The sequence below is a fragment of the Cataglyphis hispanica genome, chromosome 22 (genome assembly GCF_021464435.1).
Source record: "Cataglyphis hispanica isolate Lineage 1 chromosome 22, ULB_Chis1_1.0, whole genome shotgun sequence".
Lineage (NCBI taxonomy): Eukaryota > Metazoa > Arthropoda > Insecta > Hymenoptera > Formicidae > Cataglyphis > Cataglyphis hispanica.
In genome coordinates this window covers 2,032,382-2,044,776 of record NC_065975.1, presented here as the reverse complement: position 1 = coordinate 2,044,776, position 12,395 = coordinate 2,032,382, and the positions used below count along the sequence as shown (strand labels likewise).

The 12,395-nt window shown below is 38.9% G+C and overlaps 1 protein-coding gene across 3 annotated transcripts in view; it reads right to left on the bottom strand.

Annotated features, from left to right (window-relative positions):
- The window catches only part of LOC126857549 (SAM and SH3 domain-containing protein 1-like), a 289,086-nt gene that overhangs the window by 31,563 nt on the left and 245,128 nt on the right, over positions 1-12,395 (bottom strand). The window lies entirely within an intron of this gene.

Below are 12,395 nucleotides of genomic sequence, written 5' to 3'. Positions count from 1 at the left end.
GAAAGAGACTCACTCTTTCCGCTCTTCTTCCGCGCCCCTCCTCTTCCTTATTTCTACTTCGTGGTCCTTCGACTTCGCACTGTACATATATACCGATTTTTGTGTGTGTGTGTGTGTGTGTGTGTGTCAAGCTCGAAAATCGCAAGAAAGAGGAAAAAAAAGAGAGGATGCAAAAATTCATTTGTGTAGATGCGTAGAACAAGAATTCTGAAAAGACCAAAAATAAAACACAAAAAAATATCATGGAGGAACGACGTGCTCCGTCCAAATTACGTGCCGTTACTGAATGCAGTACTGTTGTCGTTGCCGCCGCGGTATTGCAGGATATCGAACGAAAAGTTAACGAAAGGCGTTAACGATTCGAAACGGTTCGGCATCCACGGGTATACCGCGGAAAACGAGGGAAATCTCGATTTCGATTTGAAAAGCTGGAATACGTAAAAAGAAAGCGACAATGAAAATAAAACTCTTTTCAGAAACGGAGAGATATACATCAAGTTTATTTCTTTCCACGTGTTTCTCCCAATGAATCGATCGTTATATCAATGTTATTATTAATCATTTCATCGATATTATTTCAATATTAGTTAGAGATATTAATACGATCAAGTTAATATATAAATAACTTGATTTATGAATACATTAATATAATAATAATTATATGTAATTAATAATAATAATTAAATATAATTAGTTGACAAAAAAGTCAGTTATGAAAATAATAAAATAAGATAAAAATAAATTCAATTTTTAAAGTTTATTACAATAAATTAGATTTATTAATTTTATTAACAAATATAATTAAAATTAAAATAAATTCAACTTTTGTGTTTATTCATCTGTTCATGGAAAAGGGGTGCATCTAACGTTATACAATAATGTGCTCCAGAAGCTTGCTTTTATTATTTTCTATAGCTCGCCACATTATCTCGTGTGCGAGACGATGACGCTTAACGAGTTAATGTCGTCACGTCGAACGACGGACAATTTCTGTGGCTAATTAGCATGGCGACGTGGCACGAAAAAGATGACGTGAACGCGCGGTATAAGCCGTCTAGACTGGCTGAAACGAATCGATTGCACTTGAGAAAGAAATCTCATCGTATATGCGACGTCGCGTGAATAGAAATCGCGTGTGCATTCTGCGTGACTTCAATAAACCACTGGCTGATATTCGCATAATGCATACCAGAGGAGATTGGTGTGCGTTTGAAGGTGTTACGGCCGATTCAGAGGACAGACAGAGAAAGAAATATCCCCCGCGTCGTTACCCAGCTCCGTAATTATTATCTCCGCCGGTGCTAGATGCATTTATTAATTGGAACTACCTGTCTGAGCATCCTCGAGTCTTGTCTCGTTGCCGCGCGTCAATGCTCAGACAAGAAAATTGCGTGGCATTGAAGCTTTCGTCGGCGCGAGGGGATGACGAGGGAAAAGGGAGAAAGGGCAGGATGAAGAAGCTTTTCTCCGCGCGAGGCTACGAGAAAGGGTGACGAGCGAGCGAAAGTACAAGGGACGACGAGAGTGACGTGCTACATCGATCGCACCTGAAATATCCGTCTTTCATCGTTGTCGCGGTATGGCCTCTTCTCTTTTCTTTTTCCCCGTGCACCCCTCGTGTCTCCCCCCTCCCCCCTGCAGTCGGTCGGGTGTGCATTACAACGCGCGCGAAAAGCACCGAGGGGATCCTCTTAGAGCCCCTTCGCGGCCGCGTAGTACAACACGTGCACGCCTTACACATCGCGCGACACGCGTTTGCTTAAGCGCGTATTACGCGTCGACGCGCGCCTAGTATGCGACGGGCTTTACACCAGCCCGACGACGTTCAATTGTCCCGGGAATTACTGAATGAATAAGTTACACGCCGCAACTTTAACGCCGGCTAAAAAGCCCCATCAAGTTTAATTAATTTCTCGTAAAGTCAGCTTCTTGTTGATCCTGGTTGAGGGAGTAATGGAAGCTTTCCCCGAACTAGTAACGCGGCTTTCACGATAATTACAATGTATATAGTGTGCTCTATAGAACAATATACGCTAAATATTAATTATATAAAACTAACGTGTAAAAAATCTATAAAACAAATTGTCATATAAAAGTCTACAGCGTAAAAACAACGTAATAAAATAATAGCATCTGCAAGAAATGCAAGAAATTAATAACAGATTAAAATTAACACGCATATAATGAATTGTAGGATACAAGATTTAATCGAGGTAACTATTATCGTTATCAAATGATCGATATTCATATTGCTTATTACAAACCATTCAAATAGTCGTCTATGTCAAGATAAAAAGCGCGCGATGATAGACGTGCGAAGATGAAGAAACTATAACGCGGCGGCGTGTCGAGAAAAGTGAATTAGATGATGTAACCGAGGTGCCTCGGGGTCGCACACTACGCGGCCAATGAATATGAAACAGTCATTAGCGCGCCAATCCGGAATCACTTAGATCTAGATCGGGCCAAGCCAGAGAGAGAGAGAGAGAGAGAGAGAGAGAGGAAAGCATCGGAGGCTGATGCATTGAAACGCATTGCCTGCAGGCCGTCGGCGGGCCATATGGGACTGCTTTTCTTGTTCCCCCTCGGCACCTATCCCCGAGAATACGATCGCCCTCGAAATTGGAACGAGTATGCGAAGCCGCGCGCGCGCTCACATACTCCGGCGATAAGATCGACGTGGCGTTTGTCGGCTTTATTGGCCGGTTGCGGGCCACCGATAACGCAAGATTGCATTACGACCATAAAGTCGCGCATCTCTCGCCAACGTATTCGCGTAAAGCTCCATCGTCCGGATAGCGATACGCTCCCCAGGGCGCTGAATGCTGGGATGTTCGAGGCGCTGGTCCATGATGGGCGGATGGAGGAGAGGCTGCCGGCTACGTACGGCGGCACGTACCTGCCGGTTAAACAATTTCGCTTTACGATCAAAAAACGTCGCCTTGGGGGGACGAGTGATCGATTCCTGAAACGAGGAACGTGCCCCTAGTCAGACGTGTTGCGCACCATGGCAAACGAAATAAATCGGGCGATTGTGGACAGTGAAATTTGTCGATAACGCTAATCTATCGAGAAACGTGGAAATAAGAGATTTTAACGATACCGAGCAATTTTAAAATATCGCTGAAAAAAAATTAGGGGCTACAAGTTTTAGTCAGACATTTTATCATGCTATGTATTATGATATTTTTGTTATTCATTTGAATAATTAAATTAATTAATATAATTATAATAATATTTAAAATAAACATAAAATATAGCAAACAAATATTTTAAATAATTTGTTTTCTATAATAAATTAATAGGATTATTAAATTTTTAATAAATCAGAAAATTAATAAATCGAAACAAATAACTTTTAATAACATTATTGAAAGATTTGATTTCAATGCAGAAAGAAATATCCTCTATTATTTTTTAATATCTTTCTGTAACAGGCTTGATTTTTGCAATAACGATAAATAGACAAGCAAGAGAGAATAGAATCAAACGAGTATCATTTAAAAAATATAAATATTAAGGATAGATAGAAGAGATAGAATATATAAAATCTGACATTCGAGAAATTTACGTATTAATTCATTAAACAAAGCGGTTATTCTTTTCAATTGCGCACCGGGTAATAATCCATTGCTCTGCCACAGACTTTCAAATTTTCCGAGGATTTGCTTATGGAAAGGCGCGGGCCGTAGGTCGATCGTGCTCCCGTGTTCGCTCTTCCACCCTTCCTTTATCCCGAGGCTAATTCAAACGAGGGTGGTGCCTCGCGAGATGCATTACCGGTTAACCCCGGGCTGTCGTAGATCTACTTAACTGCGCCCGTAAGTTTTTCGAACTGCCTCGCGTTGCTTCGCCGCGGCAATGCAATGCCTTCTATGTAAAGCAGTCCGACTTTCGGTCGATACGAACTTTTTGGGTATAGGTGAAACGTGGTTCTCTATAGCAGGAACGAGGCTGTGCTATATATCGCTATCGTATGCACAAAAGAATCCGTATCGGCAATACTGGTGAGAGAGAGAGGAGAATCGACTTAATTGCGCGCGCTCTGTTCGTCGCGCTCTGCATATAATTACGCGAGAGAGCTAACTTTTCGCGTTTCAACGCGATTTGATTCTCACTTTGCATTCTCTCTTTCGCCGGACACTTTATATTCGCGGAAAATCAGCCTTAACGAGATTCCGGCCGGCTGATGTAATTCTCCCCGTCCTTCACGCCGTCGTAGCGTAGTAGCGCCATAACTAAGCGCGTTGTAAGTGCCGGCAGGTGCGATGCACCAACACTGCCGACGACGTAAATGACGCCGTAATGCACTCAGCCGAGAGATACGAGGGGGAGGGGGTTGACGATACCGTTAGTAAGTAATACGTCTCGCAAAGTAGCCTTTACCGAGAGACGGTCCTCGTATACGGTTGGGCAACCGGCGGAAAAAAAAGACGACTGGGTCAAAGGAGAGGCGGGATCATTGTTAAAGCTCGGGGAAGCTCGAGGGAGGATAAAAAGTATATATGAGTCCGGATATAATACATTTTATCTTAATGATGCTACACCGAGCTTCGCGCTTAGGATTTAATGGTGTCGCAACGGCCAGCAGCACCGGCGAATATATATTTTTCCCTCCGAAAGTATGATAGCGCAGCGCCACTTTCAAACTTCTTTCATCATTCGCGAGAGTGAAGTTCGTCATCGAGAGAGAACAACGATCCTCCCTTAAGGGGATTCATCATGGTGCGCGAGGAACGAAGCCGCGAGCGTTACGACGCGAGACTTTTCGAGAGCCATTGCCGTGAGCGATGATGCATGCCCGAAATTAAATTAGGATGTCTGGCCACACCGAACGGCGTGCGAGCCGCCGAAAGTGGATTGCTTCGCTGGAGGCGAAGCTCAAGAGTATATCGCTCGTGCGTGGCGATATGTTTACTAAGTTTATCGACGTGCGTCGTATTATATGGCATGTACATACTTCAGTTGCCTCGGATGTAACGAACGTCTTTATTATAGAAAAATGTGCGCGTCACTGGATAAAACGCAAACTGTTTTCATAAACTTATGAGCAACGAGTTATCTCGTCTTGTAAAAAGAAAATACATCTCTATATCCGTATAAGGTACATCTAGGCCGAAGAGATAAAATGGTAAAAATGTGTGTATATAGGAAAGTATCTTGAAAAAAATACACCTACTGTTTATCTCTCGCATTACGGGCAATATACACGATATATTAATTTTATGTTATAAGAATTTATGTATTGATATTATTTATACTGGTATATTATTAACATATTACATTTTATACATTTAATACATTTATGCTAATGAAGAGAACATAGAGCTCGTCATTAAAATAATAATTTTTTTCATAATATTTGGTTTAATCCCATATTTATTTAAACGAGGCTCTTGTCGCAAAGGAAATACTTGCTTGATGCAATAGCTGGGATCACGAGGTTAACAGCTGACTGTATTTCACGCTCCTACCGACCTTAGTATTAGCATATAAAGCGAGGTGGTCCGTCTTATTTACGTTTGGGAGCTTTCTTCCGTTAAATGTTTACAGGCTTCGCCGCGAATAATTACCCCGTTTACGATTCTAGTCTCTTTGATTGTCGCTATTATTTTTGAAGAGAGCTCTTAACATCACATCTTAAGCGCGGAATTATTTTTCCAATTATTTTATATTACTTGCCACATAAAATTTTGAAAGATCAAAATTAAAGATGTTGCATGATAAAAATAAAAGCAAAAATGCATTGTTACATCCTGTTTTTATTTTTTATGCTTATTAACACTATAAATATATTTATGTAAAAAAATGTAAAAAAATTCTTTAATTTTTTTATTTGCCATAATTTTTATCATTTATATATATATATATGTATATGTTATTATATTACGTTAATTTTTACCATGTGCGTATATATTTGTGTGTTTATGCATACATTCTATATAATTGTACGCGTATCTCAAAATCTTATATAAATAATTTTGTATATAAATGTTAAGATTTACCAAAATTACAAATTTCTATACATAAATCATATTATTTCATATACAAGGTGGACTTAAACGTTCCAGCCAGACTTTGAGATTTTATAGAAATTCTTTTATAGAATTAAATCTGAACAAAAAGTCCTATGAAATCTCAAAGTGTGGCCGGAACGTTTGGGCCCACCTTGTACATAAAGATTTTACGAGAACAAAAGGGAACGAAATTCTCTTCTCATACTAGAAGTAACTATTAGTCTCTCAATTCGCTCTGAACCATTTTAAATTTACATGCCTTTGCTGACAGCCTTTGTACATCGCAGCTTGTTCATCGCGAGCACGCGATCCATTATAATACGCGATTTATATATATAAAACGCTCGTTGTTATCTCACTTCCTTCTCTTTCTCTTTTATGAAGATTGTGCAGCAAATCTCGATAATATTCGTAAATGCTTAAGGAAGAACGGAACGAGTGCCACTTTACAGATTTATGATGTATTTCGAGCGTATTTTCGTTAATGCGCCCGTTAATGCCACGGAGTAATGGCTTGCAGCGTGTTTTGATAGCACGATTTTCAGCGTTGCGAATATACGATGATATCACAACTAGGTTAATAGCAAGAGTGCCGAGCACATGAAATCGCGATGCGACGACACAAGTATCCTTGCAATATGCGCTGGATCAACGCGAGAAAAATATCGCCGTTGTGTGGAATGAATCCCAGAATGCTAGACTTGATTTTCTCAAGTACTAGAAAAGATCATAACTACTCACAGCAGAAATTACGTCTCTTGTGTATTAACATTGCAAAGCGCTCCTTACAAAATGAAAAGACAACGAAAGAGATAAATGCAATTTCGCTTGTTTGGTTTGCATCGTAGGCATAATTTATCGCGTCATATGTAATTACTGCAAGAGATTAAAAGTATAACGATTAAAGAAAAAATATGTGCTATTTCTGTTGGCGGTCATCTTTCTTTCTCTTTATATCTTGTCTCTTTTCAGAATATTGTCCGACTGAGTAGAATGTAGTAACTTACGTGTTAAGCTTGAAATGCAATCTCCTGGAACGTGACCAGACTACCAGGTTAGATTTATGTTCACGTCAATCATGAAGCGCATATTAATTCTTGCCAGATCTCAACATTGGATTTCTCTCTGACAAGCAGTAGAATATTCTCACGACTGAGTCTTTAATAACGGTTTTGGACAGTCTTGACGTAGTCTTGTAACAATCTCTTTTTACCCTGTCAAAGTATTATTTGTAATACTTTTTCATAAACATTTCTTTCAAAAGTAATTAAGATTGCACTTCGCAATAGATTTTAAATATTTTGTGATAAATATGTAATGAATCGATAATCAAGAATATTTTAAAAAAATATATGTTTAATTTTTATTTCCAAAATACTTCCTCTAAAATAATAATAAAAAAACAAATTAAAATTATAGAATTTTATGATGCAATTAAACTAAAAGAAAGTTTTACATTATTTAGATTTTTCATGCATAATGAGACTCATGCAATATTCATTATGAGCAGCTCAATCGGACAAAAATTACAAATTCTACTACAATCCTAAATGAACGTCGCGATGGACATTTAAAGTTTTCAGACGTGATCGATCGTGAAATGACCTACCCCGACAATTGCAACGGCGCGAGCTTCTCGACATGGCGTGCGGTCACGCGAATCGCTCGAACGCGCACGTTCGCGGTGAATACGCCATTAGATTCTCATCTGGTTGTACTACTGACAGCAGTCAAGCCCAAACAAGACGAATGACGCGATGCGGTCGGTCGCGTCGACGTTGCAGTCGCTACGGGACGGAGGAGAAACGTAGGACCGGTGCGCACGGGAGAAGCGGCTCATATATGGTCGTTGACAGGCCGCGATATTCCATCTGGTGGAATACATCCTCGGAGAGAACTCGTCGGACATGACTGGCTGACCCATCATAGTCGCGAACAGCGATTACTGCTGGTAGCGATACTCGGCCACGGCCAACTGGCCAGCGATAGGCTCTCACTCGTCGTACCAGCCACTGCGGCCGATGGAACCACCGGTGGTCCGCGTCAAGAGAGAGGAAGAGAGAGAGAGAGAAAGAGGGACACGGCCAAAGAAGAGAGGGCCGCGGTAAGAGAGATGATCAAAGCCCTCTCCGCATGTCAAATGGAGAGTCCGACCTCTCCGTTGCAGTGATGGCTGACCAACTCAGATGATCCCCCGCCGCTACCACCGTAACCTCTCGCTTCCTGGCGAATCTCTCAGTCTCTCTCTCTCTCTCTCTCTCCCCCTTTCGTTCTCTCTTTCGCTCTCCGCTACCTCCGTCACCTCTAAAATCGCTGTGGTAGTGTGGAAACCACAGTCTCGCTGTGGCGACCCCCGTGCACGGCCGTGTACGCCTCGCTTTGCGATCCCGCCGGCATAATTCAATTTTCGTCATGGTGAATGCCACCGGTTCGTCTCGCCGTCGCCGTTTTTTCGTCTCCGTGCTTCGACTAAATCCTTCGACCGCGACGAGAAGACGATGTGACTCCGGAGGAGATCGTTGCCTCTCGAGAGCGCGCGGTTCAGCGGCTGCTCCACCGAGGGCTCTCGAGAAAATTTCATTCCAAGTGCTATCGATGTTCTGGTTTTTTTTCAGAGACAGGTCTCCGCAAACGCGCGCGGTTGCTTTACACACATGCACACACGTGCGTCGAATACCTGTTGTACCCGATCGCGGATAAAAAGGACGCGGCAAGATCGTTCCTCTTGAACTTGTAACGCGAATAAAGACCCATTGACCTGTATAAATTTAGCGCTTATTGTAATCGCGGTGCACAAAACCGTATTATACGCGATCCTCTCACACAAATTTTAAAGCTGCCGATTCTCCGCTGCGAAAACTTCAAACTCGCAACAGTTCCTATGTTTGACAAGCACGAAAAGGAATAAAGATATTTTCCGATATACTCGTTCATTGTGGTGAAATTCATAATGGCTGAATCTATTAAGTATATAAAATTAATAATTTTTTTTTCATGCCAACTATGACTATGAATAAACCCATTAAGTGTATTTGAATATTTATATTTTTATGCGTTATTCACGCAGAAGCACGTTTCCTACGTTAAAATATAAAAATTTTAATTTTTGCGTAAATTTTCCTGATTTATTTAAATTTTACAATATCATATATGACATTTTTCATTTTGACACATCCATGAATACATAATTCATTTTATTAAAGTTCACAGCATTTAATTTATAACGTAATATTTTATGCGACCACGAAAGGAGCACGAAAGCGTTCACTTGTTGAGTGTCCATCTGTGTTTTTATAATCGGCCAGGAAAATGCTACAAAAATTTTTTTAGCAGTAGAAAATGGAATTTTTCGACAAGGAAAACTGCAGTGTGCAATTTCTCAAGATTTAATTTCAAAATATATAATTTATATATGCATAAATTTATCATAATCAAACAAATAAAAAAAAGCCTCAAAGCTACCTACTAATCGATTTTATCGCTTATTTGTCTTAACATTTTTCATGTTTACACAATAAACACAGAAACGTTTTTATAATAAATATTATGAAAATTCTGCATAAATTTTTTAATATTTCTTTTTACGCATACAGACGAGAGAGAAGTTAAAATCTACTTCCTTCCTAATTCATGTGTCGGTAGAAGCTCGAGAGAGAAAAACACACCGTTCACTTTACTCGCTGAGCGTAACGCAAATATATTTTTCCGAATTGTAAATTTATTTGCGCAGGTCAACGAGCTAATGTTCTCTCTATTCAAAGATGCATTTTATGCTCTAAATTCAGATGTGACCACGAGAATAGTACACACACATCCATATACTCGCACATGTGTGTACATATATATATTTTTTTTTTTTTTTTTTTAATCCAAGCGTGGGAATCACATTGCTGGCACTTGCAGGCTCGACGACTGCTCACATTATGCACGGATGCAGACGCGTACGCACACAGTGACATGGTCTACGTACGCGGACGGAATACGCATACAGATATCAAGCGCGACTCACCCTCGACCTGTTTGTCGTACACGAGAATGACACTGGCAGCGTGTTTCAGTGTGCAAACCTCGGAAAAATGTTCATTTACACAAAACTTTTTATCCGATATATATATATATATATATATATATATATATATATATATATATATATATATATATATAGTCGTCGCTAGTTTATAATTTTAAGCTTTATTTACCTTCGAGATTCAGGGAAATCATGCCTGACAGACGTACATACTACGAGAGTCATATCGCGTAACAATTTTATCAAAATTCCGAAAAACTAACATAAAAAAGAACGACACGCAGCAACTGCGCTTTACTAGTGTATTTTGAAGCGTAAATTCGACTATTTGCAAATGCCAATATAAAACAAACATTTATATTTTTTTCAATTTTTTGTTGTTTCGATATAGTGAATAGAGACAATATGGAAATAATAATAGCTATTTTATATAAATCGTGTGAAAAATTAATAGCCCAAAAAGAATTATTTCGCGATATTTTACCTAATTGCATTTCAAATCGAAATTGCAATTACACGCGAATCGAGATATAAAGTATTCATTCCTATTGTTTCATGTTTCTATTATTGAGTTAACTTTTACATGAGTTCCAGGATCGATAATGCTGATTATAATTTAATTAAAATAATCAGTGTGCAATGCACAATCTGTATTAATATAAGTAGAACTGCCTGCGTATCTTGTACCTGAGTCAATATAAATAATTAGACTAAAATTTCACTAACTTATACACACACACATACACAACATGCGTGATGCGACTCAGTGTCTACTCGTAGATATGAATCGCAGTCCCCGAGCTTATTCCGCGATATCTCGAAACGTATACACATATCGGGCGACTAATCCACGGATAAAATTAGATGCGCCGGCGACGGTGGGACCCCATGGGACGACGGAGTCGTCGACGCAGGTTAACAAATTGGCGACACATGGGAAATCTTAGGTGTCTTTACTTCTTCAGCAGCACTTACGGATGCATGGAGCTCCTCCTTTTTGCGTTGAAAATGTATAACCTGAATTTCCCACGTGCCGAGTTGTGTTATTTCCATTCTCTCGGTTCGCGACCGATTCGAATTCGATGTCTGTATCCGTATGTATGTGTATGTATATAATTGCTATTAAATAATATCTCGCGATTCACAGATGGAAGATTTATTATATAATACGAGCATAATTATTTCGATGACCTGTGCGGTGGCAAAATAGAGAAGTCAACCATAATTGTTTCACGAGATATCACACAATTGATGTCACACTCCATACTAACTCGATATTAACGAATTAACAGCAATTCGAAAGTGGGCCACTTGTGAAAATATAATCATAGCTTATTATGACAGTTTCACAGTTTCACAAATAAGGCTGTAACATCATTGATACCGATATAACAGAGATTAATGAGAAAAAAAAATTAAATAAAACTTTTGAAAAGCCCCTCTCTCTCTCTCTCTCTTTTGCGCGATAAAATGATAGAATTGTATGGAAACGAGTTATATTATTGATTTTCGTGAATATCTGTTAATTGCGATTTGTTGCATCGTGCTCCTATTGGGGTTTACCGAGATCGTCAAAGGGGAGAGCGGGCGAAATACCATATCATGGTGAACAGCGGAATCGATAATCGTTACATCGTATAGAATGCGGCGCAAAACGATTAACGCAGTTTTTTTAATTGGATACATTTTCGCGATATTCGATGAAAAACATTTCGTCCAACGAAATATGAGAATGCGCCAGGGAAATAAACGAGCTGTGGTTGTTACCTCCCTACCGCGATCTTCATTGCTCGGATTAATGCAGAGGATGAGAATTTCTCGGCAAATAAAACTGAAATATAATGTTCGTTTTTAACTCGCAGTTTTTTTTATAAATTGGTACACGGAGATGTAAACATTACGATCATAGTGGTTTATAAATTAACAGACATATCGATGGATAAATTAATACAAATTCGATATTGGTTGCCATTTACTATAAGATTTGTCTGCAATATTTTCTAGTAGATATGCTTTTCCAATATTAATTTACGAGAATATAATTATCGTGCATCTCTTTATCTCTCTTTCTCTCAGTCAATTTTATCAATGTCAATGATTTAATGCATATTATATAAATTTCAAATACAATCAGACAATCAATGTAAAGCGTTGACTTATAGAATAGCAATTAATCAATAAATGAATTTTCTTATAATAATCTCTTATTTTTTATGTTCAATTTTTGAGGAAAATATTGCAAAACTATGCGAAAGCGATTCAACCTTTTACTCTTGCAATTTTCTTTGCTAAAATTAAAGTTTAGGATAAATTTTAAAAATATAACTTTTTAATTTTTATTTTAAATATTA